Raw genomic sequence first — 13,302 nt, forward strand, 5'->3', positions numbered from 1 at the left:
AGGAATACCCACCTTGGCCCGCGGGCTCTCACATCCAGAAGCTTGCGACGCTAGGAGAGGTGCTCGGGAGGGTCCCAATAGCAAAATTAACAGGATTTATCTATCTGTCGCCAGTGGCCAAACGCGAGCAGGCTTGTCTGTCCCTAAAACCAAGAAGGGGCCATCTTGCGGCGCCTCTTCTGCATTTCCAAAGGCCCTTAAAAATCGCTTACCCTCTTTTTTTTTTTTTTTCTTTTTGCTAGGACGTACCCGCCAACAAACACCGGTTATTCTCTAATAGAGTTTTCTTTCTGTGATAGGGATTGAAAGGCAGAGTGCATGAGCATTTCAAAACCACACTTGCCCTTGGATTTAATGCCCACACCCTAGGATTTGGTGTGGCTTTTCCAGGACTCTTGATTGAGAGGTTTGGACAGAAAAACAAAATCCCAGGATCTTAGAGCTGAAAGGCAGGGAGGGCTTGCCCCACTTCTTTTAACTGCTGATCCTCCAGATTCCAATCCCAGCTACACCACTTGCTGGCTTTTGCTGCTTCAGCAAGTTATGGACTGTTTCTCTGCCTCAGTTTTCCCAGCTGTCAAATGGGAACAGCACTTTGTGGTGGTGACAGGGTCTGGTGCTCAGGAGGAGTCTCCTGCTTTCACAGACCCTCATGAGTCCTTAGCCAACATTGTCATTTGTCAGGAAATCCTTCCTGTAGTTCTAGCCTCCCCAGGCTCAAGGCCATATTTCTACTTTTCAGTCCTGGGGGAGGACAGCTGGTCACCTCCTTGGTGACCAGTGTCATTTCTCTTGCAGCATAGGAACTTGCAGCCAAGTTCCTTAGCCTGACCTTCCTTAGGTTGGGGCCTCAGATGTGCCTTCAAGGTCACCCTCTACAAACCCTGTAGACTGGGGAGATGGGGGTGGACAATTGCTGGAAGAGCAGTTGTGAGGTCCAGACTTGGAGATTCTCTCTAAATTTGTGAAAAGAGTTCCTAGCAAAACAGGAGAAAGGAAAGAGTTACTGAAAATTATCCCCATGCTGAACGCTGCTAGGTGATTCACCTCAAGATCCCCCAAAAGAACCTTTGGGCCAGTAATCATCACCTCCATTTTCCCAGAAAGCAAGCAGAGGACCTGTTCCCCAGAGCCCCAATCTGTCCTCAGCTGGGTCTTCCTCTACCTCTGAGGCCCAGTGTTGCAGGAGATGGGGCCACCTCCACCTTGGGCCCCCTTACAGATATGCAGCGTCAATGGGAGATGGCTGCAGTGGCTACTGACGCCTAGTTCTCCCACCAGTGAGGTTCCTGGTGGTTATCATTAGCTTGAAAGGTCAGTGGCTCTTGGGAAACAAACAGAAGCCTCACCCTCCCTTCCTGTTAGAACCTTTGGCCTTGGCTACAGAGTGGATGCCTGGGAAAGACTGCAACTCCCAGCCTCAGGGAGCCCAGCTGCCCCTGGAGGTCTGCCAATTCTGTTCTCAGGGTTTGTTGAGGAGTCTGAAGGCCGGCAGGCTCCGCTCTGAGTGGGGGTCTGACCTGGACACCCCTGATGGTGACCATCTACATCAGTGGTTCTCCTCCCCGGCTGCCTGTTAAAAGACTGCTTACACATTGACCCCACTCCAGATCGATGATGTCAGATTTCTGGGAGGGGGCCCATGCATCAACATTTCTGTTTTCAAAGCATCCGTGGGTCATTCCAATGTGCTGTCAGGGTTGAGGCACTGATGTAGATCAAGACAAACTGATAGTGATCAAGAGACAGAAAAGGAAAAGTATTTGAAATCTGGACAAAAGAGGATCTGCATTAGATAACAACTAATAAGCCATCCAAGGCAGGAGGTTCGGCAGCCGTGATTGAGCAGGACTGTGGAATTCTTGGAAAGAATCCATCTGTCTGGGAACTGGCATGACTTGGTGCCCCAGGGCAGCAGGCGGAACCCGTGAGTCCAGGTCCTTCTGGGCCACTGTGCCTGCTTCAGACATGCACGTCTGTGCTGCTGGGCCAGGCTGCTCTTCTGAGCCAACTGGACTCCTGGCCATTCCCAGAACTCACCCTGTTCTTTCCTGCTTCTTGGTTTTGGTTCCAGGCGTTTGCTTCTATCTGGAATGTCCTTTCCCCATCTATTCAAATCATTCCTCTTCAAGGTCCCTGTCCTCATGCCAGCCCCACCGGGAAGCCTCCACTCCACCCTCCCCTTCCTATCTTACCACTCAAGGTGTGCCTGGGGCTGTCTCCCTGGCAGACTATACATGCAGGGACAGCGAGGGCCTATCAGACCTTTTTGTGTCTCCTTCTCCACCTGTCCCTGGGGGACGCGGCACCTTGCACAAAGAAAGCTTCCCACATCTCATGAATGCTATGGAATTTGTCCCTGTTCCAGGACGGGGTGGAAAGCCACACAGAGAGCTCCTCTCTGCCCCCACCCCTTCCTGAGAGTTCTCTGGCCCCTCTGCTGCATTTCCTGAGTGCCACGGGGCCTTGTGGTTAGCAGTGACAGGAAAGAGCTGGGCCCAGGCGCTGGCCGAGCACGTGGTGTCTACAGCAGAGGGTCTGGGTAGAAAGGGTGGGGCCTGGAATGAACGCTTTTCGCACAGACCCAAAGTCTTAAGGGGAGGGGGAAACCCCAGCGACCTCGGGCGCCACCAAGGTCCGTGCCCGTGCCTAGGAACCGCCTTCTCCGGATAACGGAGCGTGTGCGACACGGGGAGGGGCGCAGCAAGGCAGCGGAAGGGGGACGGGCTCCCGACGCGGCCGCCGCCCGCTGAGGCTGGGGGATTTCTTCCCTCCAGCGATCGCCCGCCGCCGGCCCGCGCCGCAGGTGACCCGGGCAGTGCGGGCCCCGCCGCAGCCGCCCACGGGGGTTTTCCGGCTCCGTGCGCTCCAAACGACCTCGGCCGCCGCCCGCCGCCCGCCAGCCGCTCCCCTCCGCAGGCCTCCGCGGGCCGCGCGGCAGTGCTTTCTGATGAATCAGCGGGAGCCGGGAGCCTCCGGCCGCCCCGGGCATCTGCGCCGGTGACGCGCCGTGAGTCACGGGCGCCCGGGCCGCCGCAGCCACCGAGCGCGCACCCCCTCGCCGCGCCCCGCACCCCGCCTCCCGCGCCGCCCTCCCGCCCTCGGGCCCTACTCCCGGCCCCGCTCCAGGCTGACATCAGACGCTGGCCGCGCGGCCGCCCTCTGAGTCAACAGTTTCCGAAGCGGAGGCCGCTGCCAGGGGCGGGGAGAAAGCGCAGCCTCCGGGGGAGGCGGGGGCGGGCGGGGGCGAGCCGAGGCTTTTGCAAGAAGTCACGGGGAAGCGGGAGGAGAGAGGGCGCGACCACGCTCGGCAGCTCTGCCGGGGCGGGGAGGAAACCCGCTGCCCAGAGCCACGTGCTGCAGCCCACACTGCGGGGGACGGGGGTGGCTGGACCCGCCCCAGAGCAGCCTGGGAGGGACTCAAGGACGGGGGAGCGGGGGACGGGGCGCGGGGGAGGGGACGGGGAGGCCCCTGCTGGGAAAAGCCTGAGGCTGAGTTTCTGGGGGAGGAAAAGAACCACCGGTGGACACCCTTGGTCTGAGGGTACGAGGGGACATTTGTGTCTGGATGAAAGGGCCCAGTTCCCTTTGATGGGAGCAGCTCTGGTGAAGCCCCGCCCCTGGGGGCTGGCGCTGCTTCCTTGGGGTTGGGCCTGAAACCTGCACTGGCCTCACCTGGCCCCTTCCTTGACCCTAGGCCTTGTCACCACCGTGGGATGGGGGCACAGGGGAGGCTCTTTTTCCTTGGCTAAAGAGGATGCGTGCCCAAGGGTAAAGGAATTCAAGAGCCCTGGTAAACTGAGAATGGGTGGCCTTCCAGTGAAGTTGGGGGAGTGGAATGAAGAAGGAAGAAAGCATGAAGAGGTGAGGGAAGACAAATTGTGAAACTATGCAGAGGACATAACTGGAGGACATAACTCACCTTGGAAAGGTGAATTTCCTGCTATCTGGGAATTTAGGCCAAAGCTGCATGAGGAAGGAAAACCGATTAGCCGTAGAAAGGAAGGAGACGTGAAGGGGTCTGGCCTTCCTCTGTGACAAGGCTGGACATCTCTGGGCACTATGGTCTGCCGGGAGTCAGTGCTCACTACCCACTTTGAGAGGCTGCATCTGTGGTTCTAGGATGCTCAGGGAGAACAAAAGACCCTTAAAAATTCGTCTACTTGCAGTGGGCTAAGTGGCCTCTGGAAGCTTTAATCCCGGCAGGTTTCCCTGACCACACCAGAAAGGCAGGAAGGAAGGGCGAGGAGGAGCCAGGACACGGAGAGGCAGCAGGCAGCCACAGGTGCTTGGGTTTCTACCCCTCCTACAGCATCACACCTCACCCACCCATGCGGTGACCCTGGGATGAACAAGACACAACTGTTGTTGGTGGGCCTCCAGCTGGAATTCGTTCTCAGCCTCTTTCCGGGATTTGAACTTGCTGTTCCTTCCAAAGCCACAGGCTCAGCAAACGATGCCAGCCTGGGGAGGGGAGGTGTCTGTGTCTCATCTTGCAGGCAGAAGTAGTACAACAGCTGGGTGAACAAAACTAGTCCGGATCTGTCCGGAGCTGTTTGTCAGTTTAGCTTTGACAGGGACCACGTGAGCTTCTGCTTGCCCCATCTGACCCTCATTTAAACTTGTGCAGAGAAAGAGTTCCCCATCCACTTCTCGTTGGGCAGCATTTTCCCAAGTGTGCCTTCTCCAAGGGTGAGTGGCTCATTTCTGCCATCTAATCCAGCTCAAAATAGCATTGAATCAGACTTCTGGGAAGCCCTGTGCTCCCGGCGTCTATGGAAAACAGTTAAAAAAGACAACACTTAGGCAACCAAGGGGTCTAATTTGCTAAGATGGGACAAGATGCAGAGCCCTGTGACATCAGAGGAAGAAACAGTGGTCAGGGATAGGTATGAAAACTGTCAGTGGTGGGAGGTCCAGGGCCATATGTGGGTGCCTTTCGGGGAAGTTGGTGGACTGGACCAGTTGGGGGTTATCCTGGAAGACACAGCCAGGTGCAAAAGGGCTGTGGCTGGTTATTTAAGCCACAAACACCACAACCTCCAACTTCCACATTTTCTTTCAGGCTGAGAACCCGTCCTCTCTTTTTTTGTTTTTAAGACAGGGTCTTGCTCAGTCACCCAGGCTGGAGTGTGGTGGCATGATCATAGCTCATGGCAGCCTCGAATTCCTGGACCTAAGCTATCCTCCTGCCTCAGCCTCCTGAGTAGCTGGGATTACAGGCAAATGCCACAATGCCTGGCTAATTTTTTTTATTTTTTGTAGAGACAGGGGTATTGCTATGTTGCCCAGGCTGGTCTCAAACTCCTGGCCTCAAGTAATCCTCCTGCCTTGGCTTCCCAAAGTGCTGGGATTCCAGGCAAGAGGCACTACTTTATTTAATTAATTTAATTAACGTTATTGAGGGAATGGATTTGTTATCGTGGGAGTGGGTTACTGAAAAAAGGAGGAGTTCAGCCCCATTCCTTTCCTCCTCCTCCATCTCCTTCTCCCTCTCAGTCCTCCCCCTCTCCCTCTCACCTTCTCTCTCTTGCTCTGCTGCCTTCCACCACATGTGACACAGCAAGAAGGCTGTCACCAGATGTGGGCCCGTCAACCTTGGACTTTTCAGCCTCCAAAACTGTAAGAAATGAATCTCTGTTGTTTGTAAATTACCCATTCTCAGGTATTCTGTCACAGCAGTACAGAAGAGACTAAGACACCATTAAATATAAGGTTCCTTGTATGCTTTCAGAGGGCTCCCTTTCCTTGCAACTTTTTGGAAACAGATGTATTGAAATTGAGATGTAAAAATCAGAAGGTGAGTTAGCAGGGATCAGACCATTTTCAGGGGTCATGTAATCACAAAATCCCGTATTACTGCATATGCCAGAAAAGTTGGAGATGGAACTGAGTGGAACTAGGAACATCTGCTTCAACAGGTTTGGCATATCCTCAACACATCTGGCATTCCTTGTTAGCATTAATGACCCCACTGAGCAGCTGCCTTCTGATGACCCTCTAAGCCACCTGACGAAGCAGAGAGCTGGGGACTCTGTGGCAGGAGGTCTTGGCTCTACTTCTGGCTCTGCCTTATACAAGGTGGCCCGACCTTTCTGGGCCTTGGTTTCTTTTTTTTTTTCTTTCTTTCTTTAATTTTTTTTAAACTTTCAATTCTATCATCCTTGCACAGGGGCCATGCTAATCTTCTCTGTATTGTTCCAATTTTAGTATATGTGCTGCCGAAGCGAGCACAGGCCTTGGTTTCTTTACTGTGAAATAGAGATCATTATACCTCTGTAAGGGAAAAACGAACTGTTTTTTCTCTATTTTTCTCTCTCTTGCTGAACAGAACACTCCTGTGACCAAATGTGGGAGATGGGGTTTCCCCCAACAACCAATTCTCCAACACCAGCTGGGTGTCCTACAATTTAATTCAATTCTGACACCATGTACCTGGAGTTAGAGTCAGATCCCACAGGTTAAAGGCTCTGTCCCACAGGACTGCCCCCCACTTCAGATGCCAATTGCAAATTCAGGCCTCCAGAACTTTTGACCTACCAGCTATAGATTGGAGTTTCCCGTGACCGCTGCTTCGGGTTCAATCATCTGCTAGAGCGGCTCACAGAATGCAGGAAAGCACTTTATTTCTGTTTGCCAGTTTATTATAAAGGGTATGATGAGCAGCCAGATGGAAGGGAAGCCCAGGGCGAGGCATAGGGGAAGGGCACAGGGCTGCCCTCGGTGGTGCACCACCCTCTGCATGTGCCGCACCCAAGAAGCTCTCCAAACCCCATAATTTGGGGATTTTTACGGAGGCTTCATCACGTACGTACGATCGATTATTAACTCCATTTCTAGCCCTTCTCTGGTCTCTGGAGAATGGGGGGTGGTGCTGAAAGTTCCAGGCTTCTAATCGTGGCTTGATCTTTCTGGTGACCAGCCCCACCAGTAACAGTCACCTCCTTAGAACAAAAGATGTTCCTATCACCCACGAAATTCTAAGGGATTAGGAGCTCTGTGTCAGAAACCAGGGTCAAAGACCAAATGTTAGAACAAAAGATGCTCCTAGCACCCATATTGTTCAGGAAATTACAAGGGTTTTAGGAGTGCTGTGCCAGGAACCAGGAGCAGAGAGCACATATATATTTCTTATTCTGTCACGGTATCACAGCCTACCTTGTAGGGCTCTCGTGAGGACTAGAGGATGTAAGTGGCACCCGGTGGACACTTAGTAAAGAATGACTTGAAATGTGTTAGACTTTGTAACTGTTGGGGTTGGAACGTCCTAACTGTATAATCTCCAACTGGGGTTCTTTAGGTCTCTAGGTTCTGTCCTGGATCAAGAAGGTCAACTTGAGAGAGCAACCTTTCAGAAGTCACTGGAGAACAGACGGGCATTTGTAGAAGTGAGGAATTCAATAGCCAGTCAGGGGCTTAGGGCCTGAGACGCCCTGATAATGGATCAGTCTGAGGCCTGATCCGTGACAAAGATGACCTCTGCCCTGACACTAGGCATGTGTGAGCCACTGAATGAAGTTTTAATCCAGGAGGTGTGGAAAGAGCCTAATAAATACTTATTCCATCACGTCAAATCCAACAGTATGGAGAAAAATGCTAAGTTTATGCTTTGTGTGCCCCTCGAGATGTGACCTTGAGGAAAACGCTCAACCAGACCCTGCTCTAATGGATGATGGACCCACAGCCCCAAGCCAGTCCCTGACGGGCCCCTGCTGGGCTCTTGCTCCGAGGACAGGGAGCAAGAAATGTTCCTAGGGAAGACAGATTAACAGGCTGGATTGGATGCCCTTCTGAGAGGTAGCAAGAACCATCCTTTGTACTTTAGCTCTTTTTGGCTCAGCTGACACCAAGCCAGGGAACATAAAGTATGTTAGTTTCATAGGACTGCACAACAAAGCACCACATGCTAGGTATCTTAAAATGACAGAAATTTATTCTCTCATAGTTCTGGAGGATAGAGGTCTGAAATCCAGGTGTCAGCAGGGGCATGGTCCTCTGAGACTCTGGGTAGACTCCTTCCCCACCTCTTCCTGTCTTTGGGTGGCAGCTGTCATTCCTTGGCTTGCAGCTGCATCACTCCAGTCTCTGCCTCGGATAGCACACAGCGTCCTCCCTGTGTGGCTGTATCTTCACTTGGCGCTCTCCTTATAGGGACACCAGTCATATTGGACAAGGGTCCACCCTGACGACCCCTTCTTAACCTGCAAAGACCCTGTTTCCAAATAAGGTCACACTCACAGGTACTTTGGGTTAGGACTTCACAATATCCTTTTTGGGGAAACAGGCCAACCTATAACATATGGTAAGACTGATACCCTTCATAAGCCTTGAAAGGTCATCGGCTGGGTGTGCAGTGACACAGGCATTCCCCTGTATGCTGGAGAGGGGGAAATTGGGACAGCAAGTTGGCGATATATCTACTGGGAGCCTCTCAAACATTCATATCCTTTAATCCAGTGACCCACTTCCAGCTAAAGGAAGTCATCAAAAATGTTGATAAAACTTTATGCACACAAATATTCATCTTAATATGTTTTGTTTATATAATTAATTATTGGGAACAGCTTCAACACCCAACAGTGAGGGAATGGTTATTAAAATAAGGCACTCCACACAATGGAGATACTATACAGCCTTTAGAAATGATATTTCCAGAAAAAAATTAATCACATAGGGAAAAAATGAAATAAAATTATATATTCAGTATGTTGCCAACTTTATAAAAACATATCAGGAAGAAAACAACATAATATTAATAGCCCTCCCCCACTTGGGAAGGGATCATGAGAGATTTTATTATTATTATTATTATTATTTTATTTTTTAGCTATTAGGCTTACTGGAATTTTATTATTATTTTTATTATGGTATTATATAAGTTCTCTGCCTTAGCTTTATAACCAAAGAGAAAGAAACTAATGTTATTTTAAAAATAGATATATAAATAATTTCCTGGAATGTACATTCCAGGAAAGTTCTGGCTGGGAGGGGAGCTGCAGCTGCTGGGTGTCCGGCTAATTCCCATGTTTATAAGCCACAGCCATAACCCTTCAAGGTAGTTGGATGGCTACTTGCATCAGAATTACCAATTAGGTTTGTTCAAAATTGCAGAATTTGCATTTTTACAGACTCTGCACATTTGGGTTTGAAACCACCCCCTTCAGAAGACAAGCTGTGTGGGTCCCCTCAGCCCTTTCAGTACTCAACACTATGCTTTGAAGAATAAAACCAAATAAACAGAGAAGTTATTCTTTTTAAAAAGTCAGTTCTTGGTTGAACCTAAAGATGGGAAGCGGCAAAGTAAGTTATTCAAAATAGAGGAGTGATGTCTGGGGACAACAGAACATTCTCCACTTTAAGGTGTGCTCGAGCTCAGGACAGGAGTTGGCCGAGAAGGCCCTTCCAGCTCTGAGATGCTCGGACTTGTTGGACCAAGGGGTGTTGTAACATGCTCTGAGATGTCCCAGCAGCTGTGCGATTAGCCATCGCATAAGGAGATGAAATTCAACCCTGCAAAGAGGCAGTCGCTGAGGGTATTAGTTCACACTTGTTGCTTCCGGAGTTGGTCATAGCCTCTTAGGTGGAAAGTCCCCGAGCGGGTCACATTCCCTTTTGAGCCTTCACATGGATGGCTTCAGGAAGCCATCTGCACCCCTCCCTCTGCCTCACCCCCTATGTGCGTGGAGCAGAGTGAGAGGAAACAGGCTCCAGAGGGGCAAAGGGTTTGGCACTTACACAGCACCTTCCGTTTGTGCTTTGTCACGATCCGGCGCTCTGGCAGGAGCGGATCTCTCAGCTGTGGGAGGTGAGCCCTGGATTGGCGGGGGCTGTCGTCACGGGCTTATGGCTCAGGGAGGCCCTGGGCGATCGTGGGCCGGGGCTGGGCTCCTCGCAGCACGCCCTGTCTTCCTGCCACATGGGGAGGGAGCTCGGGAGGCAGCTGAGGGGTTAGAACTCATCCAGCAGAAACGATTTTTTTAAAGGAAGCCCTGCATCTTTCCCACACCGTGTAATTAACTCTCAGCAGAAGATGCCATGGATTCATAATGGGGGCCAACAGCGGGGGAGGAAGGCTCTGACAAGCATGAGATTTCTCATGGTTTTTTTTTTTTATTTATTTTTTTAAAGGAACACGAACAGTCGCAGTTATAATCGTGGCCCTTCAGTGATGATGTCTCCCAGCAACCAGCCAGAGCACGCTGTAGCCTGCCGTCTCCCCAGGCAGGGTGATCTCAGAGGGCAGCCCTGGCCTGTCCCCAGTGTCCCAGGGTGGGTCTGCTGGCAGCCCCTGCTCTTCCAGCCTATCCCCGGGAATGGGCTGTCCCCAGAGCCTTCTCCTCTCCATGACAGCTGTCCTTGGCAGCGTCCCAGCCTCTGGCCCAGCCCAGGCCCCTCCAGGGTGCCCTGCCCTGGGCAGGTGGCTGCACCCTGTGAGGAAGGGAGGCACAGCTGGGGAGGGAAGGTGGGGAGCCCCCGAGGGCAGGCGGGGTGGCTGGGGGTGGTGCCTGGCCAGCTGCCAGTACAAACAGGCCAACCCTCTCTCGGGCACAAAGGGCTCTCTGTGAGGGACACACCCGTCCCCATGTGGAATCCAGGAGGCTCGGGTTTCTTAACACAAAGGAAGCCCATTCCCAGACGGACCTGGGTGTGGCCTGTAGGCTGAACCCTGTGGGCAGTGCCCTTGGACTCCCAGGGACCCATCTGACAGCTTCAGCCCTCGCTGTCATCCTCACAGGAAGGTGGAGAGAGGCCTGGGCAGGCAGCTTACCCGTGTCCCCGGGAAAGGGCCTTCCTGGGTGTACCCCCAGCCCCCATTCTCTCCCTCTCTCCCCTCCCCCATCTCACACACAGACACGTGTGCGCACACGCTCGCATGTATGCACTGCACGCGCAGCATCGCATGCCAGAAGTGCCCGACCTAACCACACTTACATTAGCCACGTAGGCTGTGCAGACCCCTCTTCCATAGCTCAAGCCATTGCCACAGAGAAATTAGACGAGGCCTGAAAGAAATCTGGCTGGAGAGGATGTAACGAGAGCCACTGTACTGACCCACAGGCAAAATTCTTATTTCTCTTCAGAATTCAGAGGCGCTCCCTGCCACTAAGTGCCTCCTCAGTGTGCTCCTGCCAAGCATGAAAAGAGAGAGAGAGTAACCTTTGGGTAGGAAAAATGGCACGGAAGAGAGACAGAAATGGTCCACGCTGATGTGTCTTCCAGCCAAGCCTGAGGCTCCTCTGGGTGGCTGTGCCCCGCGGTGCAAAGGAACTGACAGGCTGGGCCTTACGGGCTTTGTGTTTGAAAATGGGGATTTCTAAGGTCTCTTTAGTTCTCGGTCCAGGCCTAAAGGCCACAAGGCTGGACAGCCTTCCACCAGACCTGCCGCCCACCCAGCTCCTGGGGCGCAGCTGCATGGGGGGCTCTGTGGATGTCTGCAGGGGAAGTGGCAGGCACAGTACCCCCGCCCCGGACCACCGCGGAGGTCCAGTGGTAATGGTGAGAAGTGTGGGATCTTCGAACGTTGGACCTGTTTCTATCCTGTTTGTTCTGCTCTGTGAACTTTGGAGGAGACATTCATTGATTGAATGCACATTTCTTGGGCACCATCTATGTGCCAATAAATAAAACAGACAAGATTTCCTGCTCTCAGGAGCTTCCATTTGACACAGTGCATAGGAGCTTTCCCTCCATATTAGTTTTCTAGGGTGGCTGTCACAGCATACCATGGTCTGGGTGGCTTAAACAACAGAAGTTCAGTTTTTCACAGTTCTGGAGGCCAGAAGTCCGAGATCAAGGTGTTCGCAGCGTTGTTTCCTCCTGAGTGCTGTGAGGGAGGGTCTGTTCCATGCCTATCTAGTAGCTTCTGGTGGTTTGCTGCAGCCCTTGGTGTCTGATGGTGTCTGGAGACACGTCCCCCCGTCTCTGCCATCATCTTCACATGGTGTTCCCCCTGTGTGGGGTCTGTTTCTGTGTCTGAATTTTCCCCTTCTGTAAGGCTGCAGTCCTTGGATCAGGGCCTACCCTAACGACCTCACCTTAAATTAATCCCTTGCAAAGACCCTATCTCCAAAAAGGTCACGTTCTGAGGTGCTGGGGGTTAGGATGCCAACATATATTTTTTAGGGAGCAGACACAATTCAACCCACAGCACCTTCTATAGAAAAGTGTAGGCAAGTATGCGGGACAGCATTTGCCCTTGAGGTACCTGAAGTCTCCTGTTTCCACAAGGTCTCACGTGAATCCCTGTGACTGGGGGGTCCTAGGCATGTGCCTTTTCTCTGCTGTAAGGGAGGCTGGGAATTTGAGTTTCTGGTTTCTACCTGGGGGAGGTGTGGGATTTTCCTTAAATACAGGACAAGCGTTCAAAGGATTCATGCAAATGTGGCCACAAAGCACAACAGACACCTCCTATGCAGGTGCTTTCAGGTTTTCTCCAGGGGAACCTAAGAGCGGAGAATGAGGAGTCCAGCTTCAAGTCCTTGTCTCCCCTGTGGTGTCCAGCAGTGTGTGCTGCCCACTGTAAGGGCCGCGTGTTGATGACCACGGACAGTCTAGCAAATCTGGACAATGTGAGATGTTAGCTAACACCTACCATTTCATAAGCACTTGCTTTGTGCCAGGCATTTTGCTAAGCTCTTTACACGCATCACCCCATTTACTCCTCAACCACAGTCCCACAAGACACGACGGTTATTATCTCCCTTTCACAGATGAGAAAACTGAGGAACAGAGAGGTTAAGTAACTTAACCCAGTAGGCGGGAGAGGCAGGATTTACACCCAGCCATCTCAGTTCAGACTGAGAGCTTTACCACTGTGCTTCCTCACAGATGAAGAAGATGATGAGACATGGACGAACCTTCCCAGCCAGTGTTCAGGGAAGGTAGGGGCGTGCCATTAAGCCATCGCCCTGCTGTCAACTACACTGTGTCACACTCCCTGAGCCAGGTGCTGTTGGCATGCAGCAACCTTGCTGCCTTAATGTCTCCTGACAAAGTCCTCAGGAATCCTGGGAGGGAGGTGTGGGAAGTGGCCACGGGGCAGGGAGGGTGGAGGAGAGAACCGCAGCTGGGGAGCTGCAGGGCCGGCCCGGGGAGGCTCTGCCTGCTGGAGGCCGAGGAGGGACTACGTCAGAGGACTTGGTCCATCCGCACTCAGCTGGGTGGTGCAGAAGCTGGCTCCCCTGCAAGGGCAGGGAGGGCCCCAAGCTGGGCCCTTGCCAGGGTGCTGCCACAGACAGGGCCAGGATGTTCCCAAGGCTTCTTCCACTGTGACCTAGAGGAACAGCTGGGCCTAGGAGGGGT

The 13,302-nt window shown here is 52.5% G+C and overlaps 1 long non-coding RNA gene and 1 other non-coding gene across 2 annotated transcripts; one reads left to right on the top strand and one right to left on the bottom strand.

Annotated features, from left to right (window-relative positions):
• Window positions 1-6,131: 6,131 nt before the first annotated feature.
• On the bottom strand, window positions 6,132-6,234 carry LOC123645307. Its single transcript, XR_006737500.1, has one exon. It is a non-coding gene; the product is annotated as a U6 spliceosomal RNA (small nuclear RNA).
• Window positions 6,235-9,586: 3,352 nt separating this feature from the next.
• Window positions 9,587-11,622, top strand: LOC123645232. Its single transcript, XR_006737453.1, has 3 exons — window positions 9,587-9,805; window positions 10,129-10,269; window positions 11,082-11,622. It is a non-coding gene; the product is annotated as an uncharacterized LOC123645232 (long non-coding RNA).
• Window positions 11,623-13,302: the final 1,680 nt, after the last annotated feature.

The sequence above is a fragment of the Lemur catta genome, chromosome 9 (genome assembly GCF_020740605.2).
Source record: "Lemur catta isolate mLemCat1 chromosome 9, mLemCat1.pri, whole genome shotgun sequence".
NCBI lineage: Eukaryota > Metazoa > Chordata > Mammalia > Primates > Lemuridae > Lemur > Lemur catta.